The sequence below is a fragment of the Pongo pygmaeus genome, chromosome 22 (assembly GCF_028885625.2).
Source record: "Pongo pygmaeus isolate AG05252 chromosome 22, NHGRI_mPonPyg2-v2.0_pri, whole genome shotgun sequence".
Taxonomy (NCBI): Eukaryota; Metazoa; Chordata; class Mammalia; order Primates; family Hominidae; genus Pongo; species Pongo pygmaeus.
Window position 1 is genome coordinate 55,561,196 of NC_072395.2, and position 19,827 is coordinate 55,581,022.

Consider the following 19,827-nt stretch of genomic DNA (forward strand, 5'->3'; position numbering starts at 1 on the left):
AGAGATCTTCTAACCTCACAGCCACTTACACAGAGGGGATGACCACTGGGAGAATGTTCCCTCATCACCCTCTGTGTTAGTCCATTCTCACATTGCTATAAAGATACTACCCAAGACTGGGTAATTTATAAAGAAAAGAGGTTTCATTGACTCACAGTTCTGCATGGCTGTGAACGCCTCAGGAAACTTACGATCATGGCGGAAGGGGAAGCAGGCACGGCTTACGTGGTTGCGGGCAAGAAAGACAAGTGCAAGCAGGGGAATTGCCAGACACTTATAAAACCGTCAGATCTCATGAGAACTCCCTCACCGTCACGAGAACAGCATAGGGGAAACCGCCCCCATGATCCAATCACTTCCCATCAGGTCTCACCCTCATCACCTGGGGATTACAGTTCAAGATGAGATTTGGGTGGGGACACAGAGCCAAACCATATCACCCTCTTTAAAGGGCAGCTTGCTGAGGCTAGAGTATGGCAGCCAGGCAATTTGGGCTGGCCCCACAGGCAGAGCAGACACCTCCATGACCTGAGGCCGGGCTTGTCCCTCCCTCCTCAGTTCACCGGAAGGTTCCTCCACTGGGGCTGTGGGGACTGCTGTGGAGGGTGGCGGGGTACTGGGCAGCTGCCGCTGCTTGGCCTCCTGCTCCTGCTTCTGCTGCTGCCACACGCACACTCCCACCTGTGATGGGTTATTTCTGAGTCCCCAACCTCATGACCCAGGGCTGTGACAGAATCCAGCTCATCTGAGCAGGTCCACATGCACAATCAGGTATTCCATCACCCCAGGCCCCAGGAGCACATCAGCAGGGACTTTTCAGAATTTTTTGCAGAATCCTCTGCCACAGATGGCATGGCTTTGTTTCTGAATCCCAGGGGCCTGCACTGTGATTCTGGCATAGTAGATTGCCAAAAACACACAGCATTGCTTTCTCACGTCTGATACCTGTCATAACACAGGGTCTGACTAGCTGCAGGGCCTGAGTCACAGGGCTGCCCGCACTGCAGCCTCGACCTGCTGCAGGCTCAGGGAAGGCCGACAGCTTCTCATATCAACGGTACGTAGACTGGAGTGGTCTTCACGTGTGTGGAATGTGCTGCCTCCAGAAGGTGTACTGGCATTGTCTGTCTCTCTTGGTCATGGGAGAAGCAAGATGCAGTAATTGGCTCTTTGCTGTGGACGTGAGGCCCAGTATGCTCCTGGTTATGGGACCTCCCCACCAAGAGTGTTATTAGTGGCAGTTCCCAGAATCTTTGTAGGGTTTGTCTGCCAGCTGCAGACACTCAGGCATCTTACCAAGACTCCCAGTGTGTTAGCCGCTTCTTGGTTAGCACCCGGCCAGCGCGATGTAATCAGTGTGGTGGGCCAGTGTCATGCTCTTTGGGATATCCAGCTTGTCCAGCTCTCTCTGGGCTTCCTTAGAGCATAGAACAAATGGTTTATTAGCACATAACACTGAGGCAAAGCCAAGGTCCACTGTTATTCATCCTATGTGAATGCAGGCTCTTTCTGATGCTCTTTCCTCATAGGAATAGAAAAGAATGCACTCGCCATCTCAGTGGGGCACAGCACACACCTGAGGCTGTGTTGATCCACCTTGACTGAGATCCCGCGCCTGGCAGGGCAGCTGCCGCTGTGGATTCTCCTTGGTGCAGCTTGCTGAAGTCCACTCTCTTCCTCCAGGAGTCTCCTATTTCTGCAGAGGCCAGCCTGGTAAATTAGAGATACACTGAAGACCACCACCCCTATCCTTCAGCTCCTTAAGAGTAAAACTGAGTCACAACAGCTTGCATAAATCTCGTTTAAACATTTCAACTTACATAATCCTATCAACTTTTCATTTGTCTGTTGTGGTCCTATTAGGGGTGGAAAATATCTGAGTCTCATGGTACCAAATATGTTACCAGTGGAGGTATCCGAGTTATTGGCAGTGAATCCTTATGGGTCTGCAGCAACCTCAATTCTTGCCTCCTCAGAAGAAAGAATTAGACTGAGGAGCATAAGGCAAAAAAAGACACTGAGGCAACTTTCAGAAAAGGAATGGAAGTTTCTTTTAAAAGGCTTTAGAACAGGAAAGAGGCCGGGCGCGGTGGCTCACACCTGTAATCCCAGCACTTTGGGAGGCCGAGGCGGGTGGATCACGAGGTCAGGAGATCGTGACCATCCTGGCTAGCACGGTGAAACCCCGTCTCTACTAAAAATACAAAAATTAGCCGGGTGTGGTGTTGGGCGCCTGTAATCCCAGCTACTCGGGAGGCTGAGGCAGGAGAATGGCGTGAACCCGGGAGGCGGAGCTTGCAGTGAGCCAAGATCGCGCCTCTGCACTCCAGCCTGGGTGACAGAGTGAGACTCTGTCTCAAAAAAAAAAAGAAAAGGAAAGACAGAAAATACACTTGGAAGAGACCCAAGCGGGCACAAGAAGGTCAAGTGCAGTGTTTAACTGTGATCCTAGGGCTTTCCAGGCTGGCCCCTTTCCCACGGTTCTTCCCTTAGGATGGGCTGCCCGCATGCACATGCCCTCCTTACCCTTGGGAGGTGAGCACACACAGTGTGTTTAGGACGTGGTACGCATGCCCCTCTGAGGCTTTCTTCCCTTTTCCTGTGGTGTGCCCCTGGAAGGTCACATTCTGCCATTTTGTCTCTTAATGCACATGGCCGGGAAGGTGCTTCTCCCTGGCGCCTGCATTCAATGAACACTTTAGTGCAACAGGTGTAGACCATCAGGAAATGGCCTCTCGCTGGTGCTGGCTGCCAATTTATCCCTTTTAGAGAGACAATGTGATCATTGCCAAACCATCACCTGACATTCCTAGTGGATGGGAGAAGAGCTCTCTCCTCCCTCTGCTCATGAGTGTCTAACTACACCTGTAACAGCACCAGGAACTTCTTTTTTCAACCCCCAGACCATTCTTCCCTCTCTTGTAAAAAAGATTTAGGTGTCCAGCAGGGGCTGAGCCAAGGGTCTCTCTTGCCAACCTTTAATCTGGACTTACCTGCATCAGCATTGCCCTAGGCAAGTATTGCTCAGCTTTCTCATTGCAATCTTTGCCCTCTGATTTTTTTTTTTTTTAATTTATCCAATCTGGGATAAATACAGAAAACTGGTTTGGGGCCCTTTAACATTGTGGGGCCAGTGAAGGCTTCCTTTGGTTCACCCAACTTTTGACAGTGTTGATTAAGACCTTTGTTTTGGCTGGGCGTGGTGGTTCACGCCTGTAATCTCAGCACTTTGGAAGGCTGAGGTGGGTGAATCATTTAAGGTCAGGAGTTTGAGAACAGCCTGGCCAACATGGCAAAACCCTGTCTCTACTAAAAAATACAAAAAAATTAGCAGGGCATGGTGGTGCACGCCTATAGTCCCAGCTACTCGGGAGGCTGAGGCAAAAGAATTGCTTGAACCTGGGAGGCTGAGGTTGCAGTGAGCAGCCAAGATTGTTCAGTGCCAGCCTGGGCAACAGAGCAAGACTAAATCTCAAAAAAAAAAACCTTTATTTTAACTCCATCAATTTCCATTTTATTCTGTTGCCACTATAAAATATTTGAAGAGATTGATTCTGTGCCAAATCTGAGTGACCATGGCCCGTGACACAGCCCTCAGGAGGTCCTGACAACTCAAAGCGGGGCCTTCCAGGCAGGCTATAGGTAAATTTGAACATTTTCTGGTTGACAATTGGTTGAGTTTATCTGAAGACCTGGGATCAATGGAAAGGAATGTTTAGGTTAAGGTAAAGGATTGTGGAGACCAAGTTTTATTGTGCAGAGGAATCGCTCAGATAGCAGACTTCAGAGAGAGAGAGCAGGTTGTAAAATGTTTCTTTTCAGACCTAAAAGGGTGCCTGGCTCTTAGCTGATTATCTCTGGGATCTGGAAAAAAAAGGAAGGAAAACAAAGTGGGAAGGGTATTCTCTATAGAATGCGGATTTTTCCCACAAGAGACTTTGCAGGGCAATTTCAAGGTATGGCGAGGAAATATATTTCGGGGTTAAATATTTTTTTCCTTGTCTCATAATGTTATGCCAGAGTCAGACTGAAAGTAAGTCACAATATATAGGGTTAAATAAAACCCATCTGATGAGAATTTATGGTTTGTAGGGCATGATTCCCCAGACCCCTTAAGTAGGAATTTGGGCAAGATAAAAAATAAGAAAAAATAAGTCCTCAATTCATTCCATTTCTTAGTAATTATCTAAAGATTGCCACCCTGGGATAAGCCCCAGGACTCTCTCGTCTTTCCTCTTAGTCTCATCTATCAATTTTTAAAAATTTATTTACCTTATTTTTATTTTATTTTTTATTTTTTATTTTTTTGGACGGAGTTTTGCTCTTTCACCCAGACTGGAGTGAAGTGGCGTGATCTCGGCTCACTGCAACCTCCGTTCCCCCCAGGTTCAAGTGATTCTCCTGCCTCAGCCTCCCGAGTAGCTGGGATTACAGGCACCTGCCACCATGCCCAGCTAATTTGTGTGTGTGTGTGTATTTTTAGTAGAGATGGGGTTTCTCCATGTTGGCCAGGCTGGTCTCGAATTCCTGACCTCAGGTGATCCACCTGCCTCGGCCTCCCAAAGTGCTGGGATTACAGGCGTCAGCCACCAGGGTAACCAGCCTATTTACCTTATTTTTAAATAACCATTTTAAAATGTCCACTTCCCTTTGATGGATTCTGACTCTTTCTTTTGCCTTTCCCCTGCTCTTAACTAACCTCATGTTTTTATCGGCATCTGTAAGACCCATGAGAAGAAGCCAGCTGCTTCATCTGAGGTGCTGCACTTGGCATTTATAGTGGAGTCAGACCGTCCCTTCTCAGGGTAAACAGACCTTCCAGTGCCTTTTATCCGGTTCCCCAGGCTGGCTGCTCCCTCAAGAATACTCTCCTGTGTGTCTGGATCGTGTATACCCAGCTGCAATTGTTCAGTGGTGAGTGTGGGTCCTGCATCAACCCAAACATGCTCTTTCCCTCTGCAGCATTTTAAACCAGAGACACTGCTCCTAAATTAGTCACTCTCACAATCCATTTTCATAAAGGTTCTTCAGGGAGCTGATGATCCAGATCTATAAAATGGAACAATTCCTTCACACTCCCCTCTAGTTTCAATAGTTGCTTGGTTTTTCCCTTCTCCAACATTGACTGTCTTCTTGGTAACTACAGATCTCAAAGGTAATTTCTTTTGTTCCTGGCATAATTTTCCCATTTGTGGGTAGCTTTGAGGCTGGTGATCTGAGCTCAGACAGACTCACATCTGAGCTCAGACAGACCTGGATCTGAGCTTGGTCCAGCCCCAAGGCCCAACCCAGCATTCTCTTCCTTTCATTTTGAAACAATCTTTAAATATCCTCTATTCTAGATAAAATTGCTTTTCCTTTCAGCAAAAACCACGTTTTTATAACCTTTACCAAACACACTCTGAGTAATCCCAATTTCTGCTGAAAACCCTAGGATTAATTTAACATAATATGACTTTAAGATCTTAAATTCCTGAAGAGAATTTTGAAACTGGTTTTATTTACCAAAGATTACCAAAATCACATGTGCTAAAAGGCATTCGAGCTACCATCTATTTTTCTGATAAAATATTTGATTTAAGCATGTAAATGTTCTCTTTCACATATTTTGGTAGTGTTAGGAATGCAAAATGCTTGCTCCCTGGTGCCGTTAAGAAATAGCACTTGAGGGCTGGGCGTGGTGGCTCATGCCTATAATCCCAGCACTTTGGGAGGCCAAGGCGGACAGATCATGAGGTCAGGAGGTTGAGACCATCCTGGCTAACACGGTGAAACCCTGTCTCTACCAAAAATACAAAAAATTAGCTGGGCGTGGTGGCAGGCGCCTGTAGTCCCAGCTACTCAGGAGGCTGAGGCAGGAGAATGGCGTGAACCTGGGAGGCAGAGTTTGCAGTGAGCCAAGATCGCACCACTGCACTCCAGCCTGGACGACAGAGCGAGACTCCGTCTCAAAAAAAAAAAAAAAGAAATAGCACTTGAACATCAATTTAATTCTCTCAGCAAGGCAATTTTCACTTTCTGCAGAAAGGGTACACTCGCCAGCAATCTTGCCACAAGAGTACACCAAACAAAGGAAAAGCAGATGTATTTATCCCTTACGCATTTGAGTCATCCTTACTACTGTGTCCTGCATGCATTGGCTGGAGCCGAACCTCACAGTCTAAACTGACACTCGACTTGCTAACAACCTAAAACTTTCTTAAATAGGTAAAGGCAAAGGGAGAACAAAGGAAAGGAGGAAGTTGCTTATGAAAGATTTAAAGAAGCAATAACATTTCCAAATAAGGAAGGGGCATAGGCTGTGAGCTGGAACGTGCCTGTGAGCATGTCCAACAGCTACATAGGATAGGGCTTAACAAAGAGTTATTAGCACAAAGCAAGGAGGCTTGAAGAAAGTCAGTCTTCAAAAGAAACTATTATTTCTAACACTTATGATTTATTCTTTAACAGGAAGGGAAACTTTGAAGAGGAAACTTTACTTTCTACAGTAGTGAAGTATCACATACACATGACACATATGCAGACGTAGCAGACACAGCAGCAGATCTTATGCATTTAATAAGATTTTTCTTTTGCCATTTTTTAAAGATTCTCCCTCACTTTAGACTATTAATCTCTTGATTTCCTGTTTCATGCCCTAAACAAATGTTAGGGAGAATATTCTAAATCTGTATCTCCCAAGACAGGACTCTGGGGAAACAGGTAGAAAGGAACAGAACTTCAATCTAAGCAAAAGCAAGGTCTGTTATGTAAACTTTAAGCCATTGTCTTCTCTGTAGAGAAAGTTTCTAGTGGTTTCAATATGGAGACAGAGACACCCTTACAAATGGAGATTCCCTCTAAAGATGTACATTTCCTTTACAAAGCATTTTGAAGGCTGATTCGTTCTATAGGCGGTCTTTTCAATTTAGCTTGTTTCTTAATTAGATTACTGGCTTTAAGGTAGAGCCGTTTAAGGACCAGGACCAAGAAAGCATGCAGGTTTTAGGACCTAAACCACGACTTTCTTATTCAAACGTGCAAAGACCCAAGTACCCCCATATCAATGATCGTTTCCATTGCATGACTGTCCTGAGCCACCTCCAACACCGTGGCTTTCACGCGCCATCAACCACCAGCCATCACACACATCGAGGTCAAGTCCTCTCACAGTGCCAAGCAGTCTCTAGTGCCCTACAAACAGCCAACGAGCCCAGTAACACAGTACAAGAGAGCAGAGCCCTAGACCTGAAGGGAACCTGTCTGCTTACAACCTGGGATGCCACAAGGAAAAACAGGTTCCTCCCAAAGAGAAGAGACTGGTGCCTTCTCCCTGTTCCCCAAGGATCCTAGGCTGTCAGAAATTTCCTTGTTTAGGTCCTTCATGTGTCATTGAGGGTTGCAAGAGGAAAAAGGGACAGACAGAAGCAAACAGAGAAACAGACAGGGTTCTCGACTGAGAAGTTTTACAGAGAGCAGAGGCCGTAAAGCAATAAGCAAGCCGGGTGCAGTGGTGCAAGCCTGTAATCCCAGCACTTTGGGAGGCTGAGGTGGGTGAATCCCCTGAGGTCAGGGGTTCGAGACCAGCCTGGCCAACATGGTGAAACTCCGACTCTACTACAAATAAAAAAATTAGCCGGGCGTGGTGGCGGACACCTGTGGTCCCAGCTACGCTGGAGGCTGAGGCAGGAGAATTGCTTGAACTTGGGAGACGGAGATGCAGTGAGCCAAGATCTCACCACTGTACTCCAGCCTGGGTGACGGAGCAAGACTCCGTCACAAAAAAAGAAAAAAAAGCAATAAGCAATAGGCGTGCACACATATACAACCCACATGGCAGATTGAACCAAGTTACCTTTTGAATGCCAAGCTCTTTTAAAAACTTTTTCCCAATTGTAATTCCTACCAAAGCCATTTTACTTTGCCTCTGCTGCTGGCTGGGCTCCACCACCAAACAGACAGCCCCTAGAAGCAGCTGTCCACAGCAGTAGCTGCTCACCACCCTTCCTTACCGCTGTGTGATGGACGGCTCTCAGCTAATGATTGCTTTAAGCATGCCAGCAGTTTAGGGGCATCACTGCACTCACACATATGCATCTAAAAGGCGAACCATGCTGTTCCACGTGGAAGTGGCTGCTGCCTGGGATTTCTCCCACAGATGCTTCATTCCCTTTGCACATTTCTTGGTCTCTCAGCCCACGTTTTACAGTGGGCAGGTCTATGCAAACCAGCCCCAAAGTCCAAAGAAGCTGAGAGGCTGACACATTGAGTTTCTTAGAAAGAAATGTTTCATAGGGACTTACAAAGAGAAGCCATGTCTGTGTCTCAGGTGGCAGCGAGATGAGATGGTGGATCCCTACCCCTCAGCCCCAGACCCAGAGCTTATATAGCACAGAGAAGAGTGGTTCAGAAGGAATGTGCAGGATGATTGAAGGATGATAATGTCAAGGTTGTTTGACCTAAGGGCAGGACCTACAGTAAGTAGCTGCTCTTACACAGGGAGTGGTAGATAAACTGGAAATCTTAGAGGCCTCCCTAGAATGTTAATCATAAGCCAATGTAAACCAAAAATAAAATTCTAGGTCCCCCAACCATGCGGGACTGTTTATAAATTGCCCCAAATGCTGGGTTCATTTGCCTGAATTTCTGTCTTCTTCCTCATGTTGGCCCAGTAGTTTTTTGCTATCTCACTAGCCCATCAGCGTTCAAGTATTTTTTTAAGTATTTTGTTCAAAAGTTTCTGGCTATCTGCCAAGAGAAGGTTGGTCCATATTGCTTGGTTCACCATTACTAGAAAGAGAAGCCTTATACTGTCATGCTCAGTAGAAATTTAAAAATAGCTCATCTTCTGACACCAATACATCATAGCTTCGTATTTTCTCACTTTGACAGCCTGGTTGTGTTGTTCTATACTCTGAATACAAGTGGGAAAAAACAATTGGGTCAAACTTTTTAAAAAGTCTGGATGCTTGAGCACAGGCTAACCAAAAAGTCTGAATATGTTGCACTCCAAAGATTCTGTGTCCACGGGGTGTCTAGAGTTCAGAATGCACGTTTCCATGCATGACAGCCAACCCACGGGAACCCCTCATGGGGCTGAGCTACGGAGGCTACAGCAGTGGCCCAAATTCTGTGTTATGGAAGCAGCAGGTACAGATAGAAAGAGAACTACAGGAGAAAGAAATATGCCCCATCTCATGCTAGGGCCCTCACACATGAAGGACCCCAGGAGAAAATGTCAGACAGGCCTTCCCTGGGGTTGGCGTGTGCCCGCTGTATTAGTCTGTTCTTACACTGCTATAAAGAACTACCTGAGACTGGGTAATTTATGAAGAAAAGCAGTTGAATTGACTCATAGTTCTGCAGGCTGTACAGGAAGCATGGCTGGGGGCGCTGCAGGAAACTTACAATTATGGCAGAAGAGTGAAGGGGAAGCAAGCACCGTCTTCACATGGCGGAGCAGGAGGAAGAGAATGAAGTTGGGGGCGGGTGGTGCTAGGCACTTTTAAACAACCAGGTCTTGGGAAAACTCTATCAGGAGACAGCACCGGGGTATGGTACTAAACCATTAGAAGCCACCCCATGATCCAGTCACCCCCCACCAGGCCCCACCTCCAACACTGGAGAATTACAATTCAACATGAGATTTGGGTGGGGACACAGAGCCAAACCACATCACCCACCTCTCTGTATTCTGAGCACACTGCTTCCCTTATTCCAAACTCTCCAGGTGCCCTGGGCCTTCCTGAGGTGCTCGGGACCCACTGAAGTGTCCCCATCCATCCTGTCCTCCCTGCTGAAAGTGCCTCATGCTCCCAAATCCAACTGTTCCCTCCGATAATAAAACCTCAAATTCTCTCCTTGCCGGCCACCTCCGTTCAGAGTTGAGGGAGGGAAGAAACTGCAAACTCATACTAACCCCCTGCCAGTTTGTCTTAGAAGTTTTCAAAGTGACGCCTCTTATAACAGGTGTAACAAGTGAATTGATCATTTCAGGCAAGGAAACAGAGCAGAGAGGAAGCCTGAAGGCAAAGTTGGGGAACCGATGTGGAGGCAACAGTTGGAGAGAAGGTCATTGAGGAGAGGACACTTCCACTGCCGCCTCCCACAGCGGGGTCCTGTTTTTCCAGCCCCTCTCCCTCCAAATCCCAGGATTCTCTCAGGGCCAGGGCCAGGGATTTACTTCCAGTGGTTCTGGGGGTGTCCATGTGGTATTAAGGAGCCACAAGTGACAGGGGAGATGGGATAGGGGCACTTGGGGGCTGCCCTGAGGCTCCTGGGACTTACTGGATTTATGAGGATTTATGAGAATTTAGGAACTAGGCATCCATAACCCTGGGAGTCTCTGGAGTCATATTTTTAAGATTTTTGCCTCAGATAAATAAAATATTTTAAACGTTGCTGCTTTTTTTCTGTTCTTTAAATCATCAGTTTAAAAATAAATTACATTCAAGTTTTCATTCCTGGCAGGGTGCAGGGTTCGGCCGCCTACATTTGACTTTAACAGATGATTTCATTGCACTCAATTTTTTTATAAAACAGAAAACCTTCCTAGGTTGTTGCAACCACAAAGGGGAGGCTACTATATAAGAAGGTAAAGGATTCTTAACACACCACAGAGCCGCACAGGTCTTTATCGTTAGCCAAGCTGGATCCTGGCAACCACCTAGGACAGTCAATGTGGGGTTTTCTATTTTACAGGGGAAGAAAATGAGGCTTTCCGTTCTGGCTGCTCATCCAGGGCCCTGGTTCCAAGGACAGCAGGCCACGCTGGTCTAGGGTATTATCTGCTTGTCTGCATAACCCCCCTCCCGTGGTTGACAGAGTTTGTCTGATCAAAGCATCTTTAGTGGAAAACCACACTCACCACAGGGCTATTTTCACACACCCAAACTTCGGAATACATTTTTCTTCCAGAAAGGACTTCTCTGGGACAAAATAACACTTTTACACCCCACTGCTGGTCTGGGCAGAGTCAACTCCCTGATGTCTCGGTTTCTGAACACACCTTGGCAAACTCCAAGAGGAGTCCAGGCGAGAGGAATGGTCCTGTGTGGGCAGAGATGCCCCAGGCAGTGCCGGAGCTGAGCTTCCCAGGCAGACCCTGTTGCCCTGGATCTCACCCAGGGTCTAGCCCTGCTGGCAGACCTGTGAGGTGTTCCCGAATTGGGTTCAGATGTCCCCCCAGACCAGCCCTTTTACAGGCAAAGCCTGTCCCAGTGCTGATTAATGAGTGGCTCAGAACACGGAGGACGCTGGGAGCAGAGCCGAGCAAGGCAACCTGCAGCCCGTTCCTGCCCCATCAGATGGCCAGGTGTCCTCGGGGCTCGGGGCTGCATGTGGTCACACGCAGTACACACACACGCCACACACATCACACACCACACACACCCTACACACACATCACACACCACACACCACACACACACACCACATACCACATACACACACACACCACACACCACACACACAGTACATACACACCACACACACACTACACGCACACCACACACCACATACACACACACCACACACATACCACACACCACACACACCACACACCACATACACACACACCACACACCACACACTACACACCACACACACACCACACACACATACACCACACACACATCACACACCACACACACTATGTGCATACCACATACCACACACCGCATACACACACACACCACACACATCACACACCACACACACCACACACACACCACATACACCACACACACCACACACTACACAGCACACACACACCACACACACACTACACGCACACCACACACCACACACACACACACCACACACACCACACACACCACACACACACACCACACACCACACACACTACACACACACCGCACACACACCTCACACACCATACATACCACACACACCACACACACCACACACACACCACAAACGCACTACACACACTACACAAACACCACACACACACCACAAACACACTACACCCACACTACACACACACCACACACCACACACACCATACACCCCACACACCACACACACCATACACCACACACCACACACCACACACCACATACACACACACCACACATCACACACACCACACACCGCACACATCATACACCACACACCACACACCACACACACCGTACACCACACACACCACACACACCATACACCACACACCACACACCACATACACACACACCGCACACACCACGCACACACACACCACAAACGCACTACACACACTACACAAACACCACACACACACTACACACACACCACACACACACCACACACCACACACACCATACACCACACACCACACACCACACACCACACACCACACACCACATACACACACCACACACCACACACCACACACACACCACACCACACACACATCACATACCACACACTACGTGCATACCACACACCACACACCACATACACACACCACACACACCACACACACATCACACACCACACACCACATACACACACACCACACACACCACAGACCACTCACACCACCAACCACACACACTACACACACACACCTCAAACACACACCATACACCACACACACCACACACACCACACACCACACACACCACAAACGCACTACACACACACCGCACACACACCACAAACACACTGCACACACACCACACACACCATACACCACACACACCACAAACGCACTACACACATACCACACACACACCACAAACACACTGCACACACACCACACACACCATACACCACACACACCACACACCACACACACCATACAGCACACACACACCCACCACACACCACACACACTGCATACACACTGCACACACATCACATACCACACACACCATACACCACACACACTGCATACACACTGCACACACATCACACACCACACACACCACACCACATACTACACACACACAGCACACACACCGCACACATCTCACACACACACACACCACACCACACACACAAACGTACCATGAATGCACTTTCAGGCACACACATCCCCCCACACAAACACACATACACCACACACACATAAACTTACCACAGATGCACACATGCAGACACACACACACCACACACCACCCCCACACCACACAGAAACACATACACACCACACACACAAACGTATCACAGATGCACACATGCAGACATACACACAGCATGCAAACACACATACACCACACACACATCACACCATACACATACCACACACACATACATACTGACACATACACACCACGCACCCATATACACAGACACCATACACATACCACACACACATACATACTTATACACACATACACACCACACAACCATATACACAGACACCGCACACACCACACACACATATACACACACACACATACACACCACATATACATACACACAAACAGTTGCACACATACATACAGACACACACAAGTATACACACTACACAGACAAGCACACACATCACACACACACACACAGACATGACCCCTAGCCATGCCCAACATTGCGTTGGTCACTAATAACTTTTCTGGTTCTACCAATATCTACTGCTCTGATGAGGGAAACGTGTGCATTTTTCTATTTCACACTTGTTCTGTAGTATCATGTTGGGGGTGGTATCATCGGCCACCCTATGTCCTGTGTGCAGAGAAGGAACGAAGAGCGATTTGTGAACACGAAGCAGCAAAGCTCACTAACGGATGCAGTTAAGAAACAGAACAATCAAGAAGAAACAAGAAAACGCCCTCCAGGAAACAGAAACACGGTGCAGAGGCACCGTCTGCAGACCCACTGGAGCCTCAGGCAACCTGCGGACGAAAAGACCCAAAGTTCTTTTCAATCTTTGCTCCTGATAGAGAAAGACGGTGTTGCACCATTCTTTTCATTTGCATGTGTGGGACTTCCAGTGAGGTCCACGCTCGCTGGCTCGCTGGCAGCTCCGTGGAATTCGCCCCACCCTTGCAGGGCTCTTTCATCGATTTGAAAGAGCCTCTGTGTGCACACAGTGCGACCGTTCAAAGCCTTTATCACAATTACTGGTGATGTTTTTTTCCAGATGTCCTCGACATGCACCCATGAAGGGCTCCACCTGAGAGTGCCAGGGTCCTCCGTGGGATGGGGCTGGAGGGGGTGCTCTTGCAGTCCTGGGCTCCCAAGCAGCCATAGGAACAATAGGGTGATGGGATCCCAGAGATAGACGCCAGTGGCAGCAGCGCTTTGAACTCCTCATACGGGCACGGGTCCCCTGGCAGGGATGGGCATCCCCGTCACACGGAGATGGGGGCTGCTGCTGCCTGCAGGTAGAGGAAGGGACGTGTTTGGCAGTCCTGTGACCCCTGGGCACCTGGCCTCCCCCACGGCCGGCTCTGGTTGTAAACAGACAAGTGCACAGGCGCAGCCCGGTGAAGGCACAGCGGTCCCAGGACGCCTCTGGGCTGCACCACAGCGAGCCGCCCATACCCGTGGAGATGCCGGCCAAGGCCCTGCAGCACATGGCAGAGGAAGGCGCAATGGGAGCCGTGCTGGGCCCGGAAGGCGCCGCCGCCCGGAGCCGTGGCCATCACTCCAGCTCTGTTCTTTTAAGTGTTCCCAGAAATTGTGACCCACAAAAATCTGAGAGCACCCGACAGTGAGCGAGAGAACTTTGATGTGAAATCCCAGGGGCGGACTGTGGTGGGTGCTGTCTCTGGCCCCAGCCCTTCCACAGGTCGGTGTGCACATCCCACGGCGCCCGCTAAGCTGCAGTCTTCTCCAAAGGGGTCACTCTCTGTGGGAAGAGAGCCACCCGCCCCGGGGTGATGTCCCCAGTCAGTGACTGACGACAGTCCCCAGCCGAGGTGGGGGACCAGCTCCTGCATCCCTCACTCTGGGGCTTGCCTGTGGGCCAGGGTGGGGGCGAGCCTCAGCTGAGACCGCGTCCCCCTTGCCTGTCCTGCCCTGCCTCTGCTGCCTCCCTCGTGCCTCTGCTGAGTACGCCTATAGGGAGCTGCTTGCTGCGGAATCCCCACGTCTAGAGAAGGCAGCCTGAGACACAGCGACGGTGGACGCGCACTCAGCTATTTTTCCTGAAATAGGGATGGATTTATGTTGATCTTGCCACATCTTTCTACTGCTTCCTCTAAGGTGCAAATATTTTTAAAACAGCTGTGGCTAGTGAAGTCTCACATGGTCTCAGAATCATTCCAGATGCAGAGAAAGCCCAGATGTTGAGCCCTAGCATAGGGAGGCCTTAGGAGTCAATGACCTGAGAAGCTTCCAGCAAAGCACCCAACACTGATGTCAAAACCAGCACGAACCGGCCGGCCTCCCCGCCTCCCTGCAAGTGTTGCTGGGACTGACAGATTACAGACCTCTGCTCCCTCTGCACTCCTACTCTGCCACCCCCAGGGTGTCAGAATGTGCCCCCCACACAGTTTCCAAAAGATTCCACACATCTGGCTGGGGGTGGCGGCTCACGCCTGTAATCCCAGCACTTCGGGAGGCCGGGGTGGGTGGATCACAAGGTCAGGAGATTGAGACCATCCTGGCTAACACAGTGAAACCCCGTCTCTACTAAAAATACAAAAATTAGCTGGGTGTGGTGGCGGGTGCCTGTAGTCCCAGCTACTCGGAGGGCTGAGGCAGAAGAATCGCTTGAACCCAGGAGGTGGAGGTTGCAGTGAGCCAAGATCGCACCACTGCACTCCAGCCTGGCGAGAGAGTGAGACTCCATCACAAAACAACAACAACAAAAACCCACACATCCAACCTCCAGTTCTCCCACAACAGAATCCACAGCAGGAAGGACGAAGATGCAAAAGGACGTTTTCACAGACTTGCTTTTCTTATCAGGGAAGAAAATATTTCCCAGAAATGCTCCAGGTGCCTTCTCCACGTGTCTCCTTGGTCAGAACTGGGTGACCTGCAGACTTCTGGCTTGTTCACAGGGACAGGTGGACTGGAGAGCCATGGTTGACTTGCACCAGAAAATAGTTCATCCTGGGGCTGGGGAAATCACTGCTTAAATAAAACAGAGGTTCATTAGCAACAGCAAAGGGCTTGGAGCCAACAGCACCTGCCACCCTCCACCCTTAGAGAATTAAACCAATGCTGGAGTAGAGCGTCACCAGGTGGTGGAAGGACCTTTGATGGTGCTGATCTCAGGGTCTATATTTAGTATCTAAAATAATTAACTGGTTGTTCACTGCCCAACACTGTAATTCATTCATTCTTTGAACATTCGTTCAGTACTTATCACTGATATTTCCGACAGTATTATAGATATAGTGATCTTTATCCCGGCTCCTTATGTAAGCAATATTACCAATAAGAGAGTTGAAGATAAAAGGAAGCAAGCTTCCAAAGAAATAAACCAATGCAGAATTTAATAATGTCTCGTTAACCCTGTGGTTCTTCATCAGGTATCCTCTGATCTTTATTAAAATGCGGCTGACCAGGCAGTATCCCAACACTTTCCTGTGGTGAGGAATCTCGTTAAGTTAGGGAGCAAGGTCCCCAAGTTTTGCCGCAAGAGCAGGAAAAGACGAAGTTCTTCCCTTCTCTCTGGAAGCTTCGATGTGAATTTGTGGCTCTCGGCCAAACAACTTACTGAAACCTCAGTAAGTACATACGCCTGTTTGAGATGTTTGCCTGTATACCCTCTCATGAATTCTCTGTGAGTTCCTGTCTGGCTATAAGGCCCCGTTGTTTTACAGACAGCAACTTACAATAACTTAAAATGTCCGTTTTGCCTGGACCCACCATGGAAAGAATTGAATTAACCCAAAGTGTGTTGCAGTGAGTTCTGTGATGTATAAATTGCTGAGAGCAAAGCAAAGCAAGGGCGAGGGGCATCTGTGACTACACTGCAGGAACGGGAGAGGGGCCGGGGCTGTCTTCAGAGGTGGCTGTGCCGTGACAGTGTCTGCAGGCAACAATGTTGTTGCAGATGGCCGTGGGTGATCTGACCATGCTCTCAGCTGCTGGAACTGCCTGGGTCCCTGTCCTTTCCTCAGCCAGCTCTCCGGCTTTTCCTCAATCCCGTGACTGTTGGTTATTCAAGGGAGGCTGGTTTCTGTCTTTTCAAAACAGGAATCCAGGCCCACGTCCCTCACCAGGGAGGATTCCCTAACTGCTCGCCTGACAGGTGCTGCTGACTGGTGCACAGGGCTGGCACCCCCAACTGTACACTGGGCAGGTACCTCTGGTTGTAGGTAGGGATGGTGCCCCCCCACTGTACACTGGGCAGGTACCTCTGGCTGTAGGTAGGGATGGTGGCCCCCCCACTGTAAACTAGGCAGGTACCTCTGGCTGTAGGGAGGGATGGTGGCCCCCCACTGTACACTGGGCAGGTACCTCTGGTTGTAGGGAGGGATGGTGCCCCCCAACTGTACACTGGGCAGGTACCTCTGGCTGTAGGGAGGGATGGTGGCCCCCCACTGTACACTGGGCAGGTACCTCTGGTTGTAGGTAGGGATGGTGCCCCCCCACTGTACCCCAGGCCAGTTCCCATGACTATACAGGAGGCTGGGACCCCTGACTGTACATTCAGATGGGACCCCGGACTCTACCCCAGGACAGAAACCCTGACCATGCACCAGACGGGTGCCCTCTGACTGTAAACTAGGATGGGATCCCTGACTGTACTCCAGGCAGGTACCTCCGTTAACTGACAAATGATGAGGTTCATGAATTTGGGAAGGAGAGTTTTATTTCTCATAGAGTTGCAGCCTGCACGGTGGCCTTTATGACAGGCTGGGAAGCGTTGCCTCCAGCCAGAAGCCACAAACAGGCACCTCAAGGGAGGAGCAAAGGGAAGAGGAATTTATGCTGGTGGCATGGCTAAATATACATATTCAATTAGCTCTAGGAAAGCCATGAATATTTATTTAAACAAGGAGAAACACATGCATGTGCAACTGAGCTTCAGGCCTCTCCATGGGACGCATGTTAAAAAAAAATGGCAGCATTAAGCTGGGCATGGTGGCTCACGTCTGTAATTCCAGCACTTTGGGAGGTCGAGACAGGCAGATCACCTGAGGTCAGGAGTTCAAGACCAGACTGGCCAACATGGCAAAACCCTGTCTCTACTAAAAATACAAAAATTAGCTGGGCATGGTGGTGGCCATCTGTAATTCCAGCTACTTGGGAGGCTGAGGCAGGAGAATTGCTTGAACCTAGGAGGCGGAAGTTGTAGTGAGCCAAGATTGCACCATTGCACTCCAGCCTGGGTGACAACAAGAAAGAAACACAGGCCGGGCGCGGTGGCTCACACCTGTAATCCCAGCACTTTGGGAGGCCAAGGCGTGCGGATCATGAGGTCAGGAGTTCAAGACCAGCCTGGCCAACGTGGCAAACCCTGTCTCTGCTAAAAATACAAAAATTAGCTGGATGTGGCAGCGCATGCCTGTAATCCCAGCTACTCGGGAGGCTGAGGTTCAAGAGAATCACTTGAACCAGGGAGTTGGAGGTTGCAGTGAGATGAGATCACGCCACTGCACTCCAGCCTGGTGACAGAGCAAGACTCCATCTCAAACAAAAAAAGGAAGAAAAGAAAAGAAAAACAAAAAAATGGCAGCATTAGCACCATCCAAGGGTGGAGGGTTTGGCCCTCTGACATCGAAAGGTGAAGCTGAGGGCATGAACCCTCAGGGGGCGTCCCCTGTAGACCATCTAGATCCACTCCACAGCCTCTCGTCAGGCAGGAAAGCTGGTCGGTTGCTTATTGAAAGCACACAAGGGAGGGGCAGAGTCCAGCGGTGGGTGGATATCAGGGTGGAGTCTGTTGAAAAAGCTGGTTTCTGTTTAGCCCTGAGGAAAGAAACAAGGGAAGTTAACGAGGGAGGGGGCATAATGAGTTATGTCCGACCTCCCATCCCATCAGGGCCAGGAACTCGTTTTCCCTGGAGTTCCTCTGGGCAGAGAGGAAGACGTCTGTTCAGTCAGCTGGTGGACTTAGTAGTTCATCTTTCTCACCCGTGACTGTACACCCGGCACATACCCCCAACCATATACCAGGCAGGCATCCCTGACTGTACTCCCGGCAGGTACTCCTGACCATATACCAGGAAGGCATCCCTGACTGTACTCCCGGCATGTACCCCTGACCTAACATGTGACTGGTACATGAGCTGGTACCCTGGCTGGCACACGTTCTTTGTAGGTCCAGTCTTACTGACATGCTGAAACAATTATCTCTGCTTTTATTTCTAGGTTTCAGACCCATCGTAGGGCCATGGTCAATTTCTCTTACTCCCCAAGGGACACAGTCAAGAGAGATTGTTGTCACATAGGGGCCTTCTTTCAATGATTATGTTTGCATCTGAAAGAGGTAACCCACCATTGCCCGCCAGAAATGAGGGAAACAGACCGTGTCCTAAACCGCTTCCCACATACAAATCACCGCTTGTTTCCCAGGACATCTCAGTGCCAACAACTCCCTCGCAGCACATTACTCCCCCAGCATCTTCCGAAGGCTTGCGTTTTCTCCATGAGCCATTACCTCTTGAAAAACTTTCACAAAGAAGACGTAAGGGCTTAAGTGGCGTGGAAAGTGGGTTTCACACAATGAGTCTATTTGAAAAGATCTTCAGGGGCTTCCAAATCCCTCTCTCAGGGAGCAATTTATACTTCACACCACTCACAGCAACACTCTCTTTAGGTTAATTCAATTCTTTCCATGGTGGGTCCAGGCAAAACAAACATTTTAAGTTATTATAAGTTGCTGTCTTTAAAACAATGGGGACTTATACCCAGACAGGACCTCATGGGGAATTCTTGAGCACGTATACAGACAAAAATCTCAAACTGGTGTATGTACTTACTGAGATTTCTGAAATA

The 19,827-nt window shown here is 49.1% G+C and overlaps 1 long non-coding RNA gene across 1 annotated transcript; it reads right to left on the reverse strand.

Moving 5' to 3' along the window:
- Window positions 1-274: 274 nt before the first annotated feature.
- On the reverse strand, window positions 275-11,204 carry LOC129022417 (uncharacterized). The gene is made up of 2 exons (XR_008496414.2): window positions 10,988-11,204; window positions 275-1,710 (listed from the first exon to the last, which is right to left on the reverse strand). It is a non-coding gene; the product is annotated as an uncharacterized LOC129022417 (long non-coding RNA).
- Window positions 11,205-19,827: the final 8,623 nt, after the last annotated feature.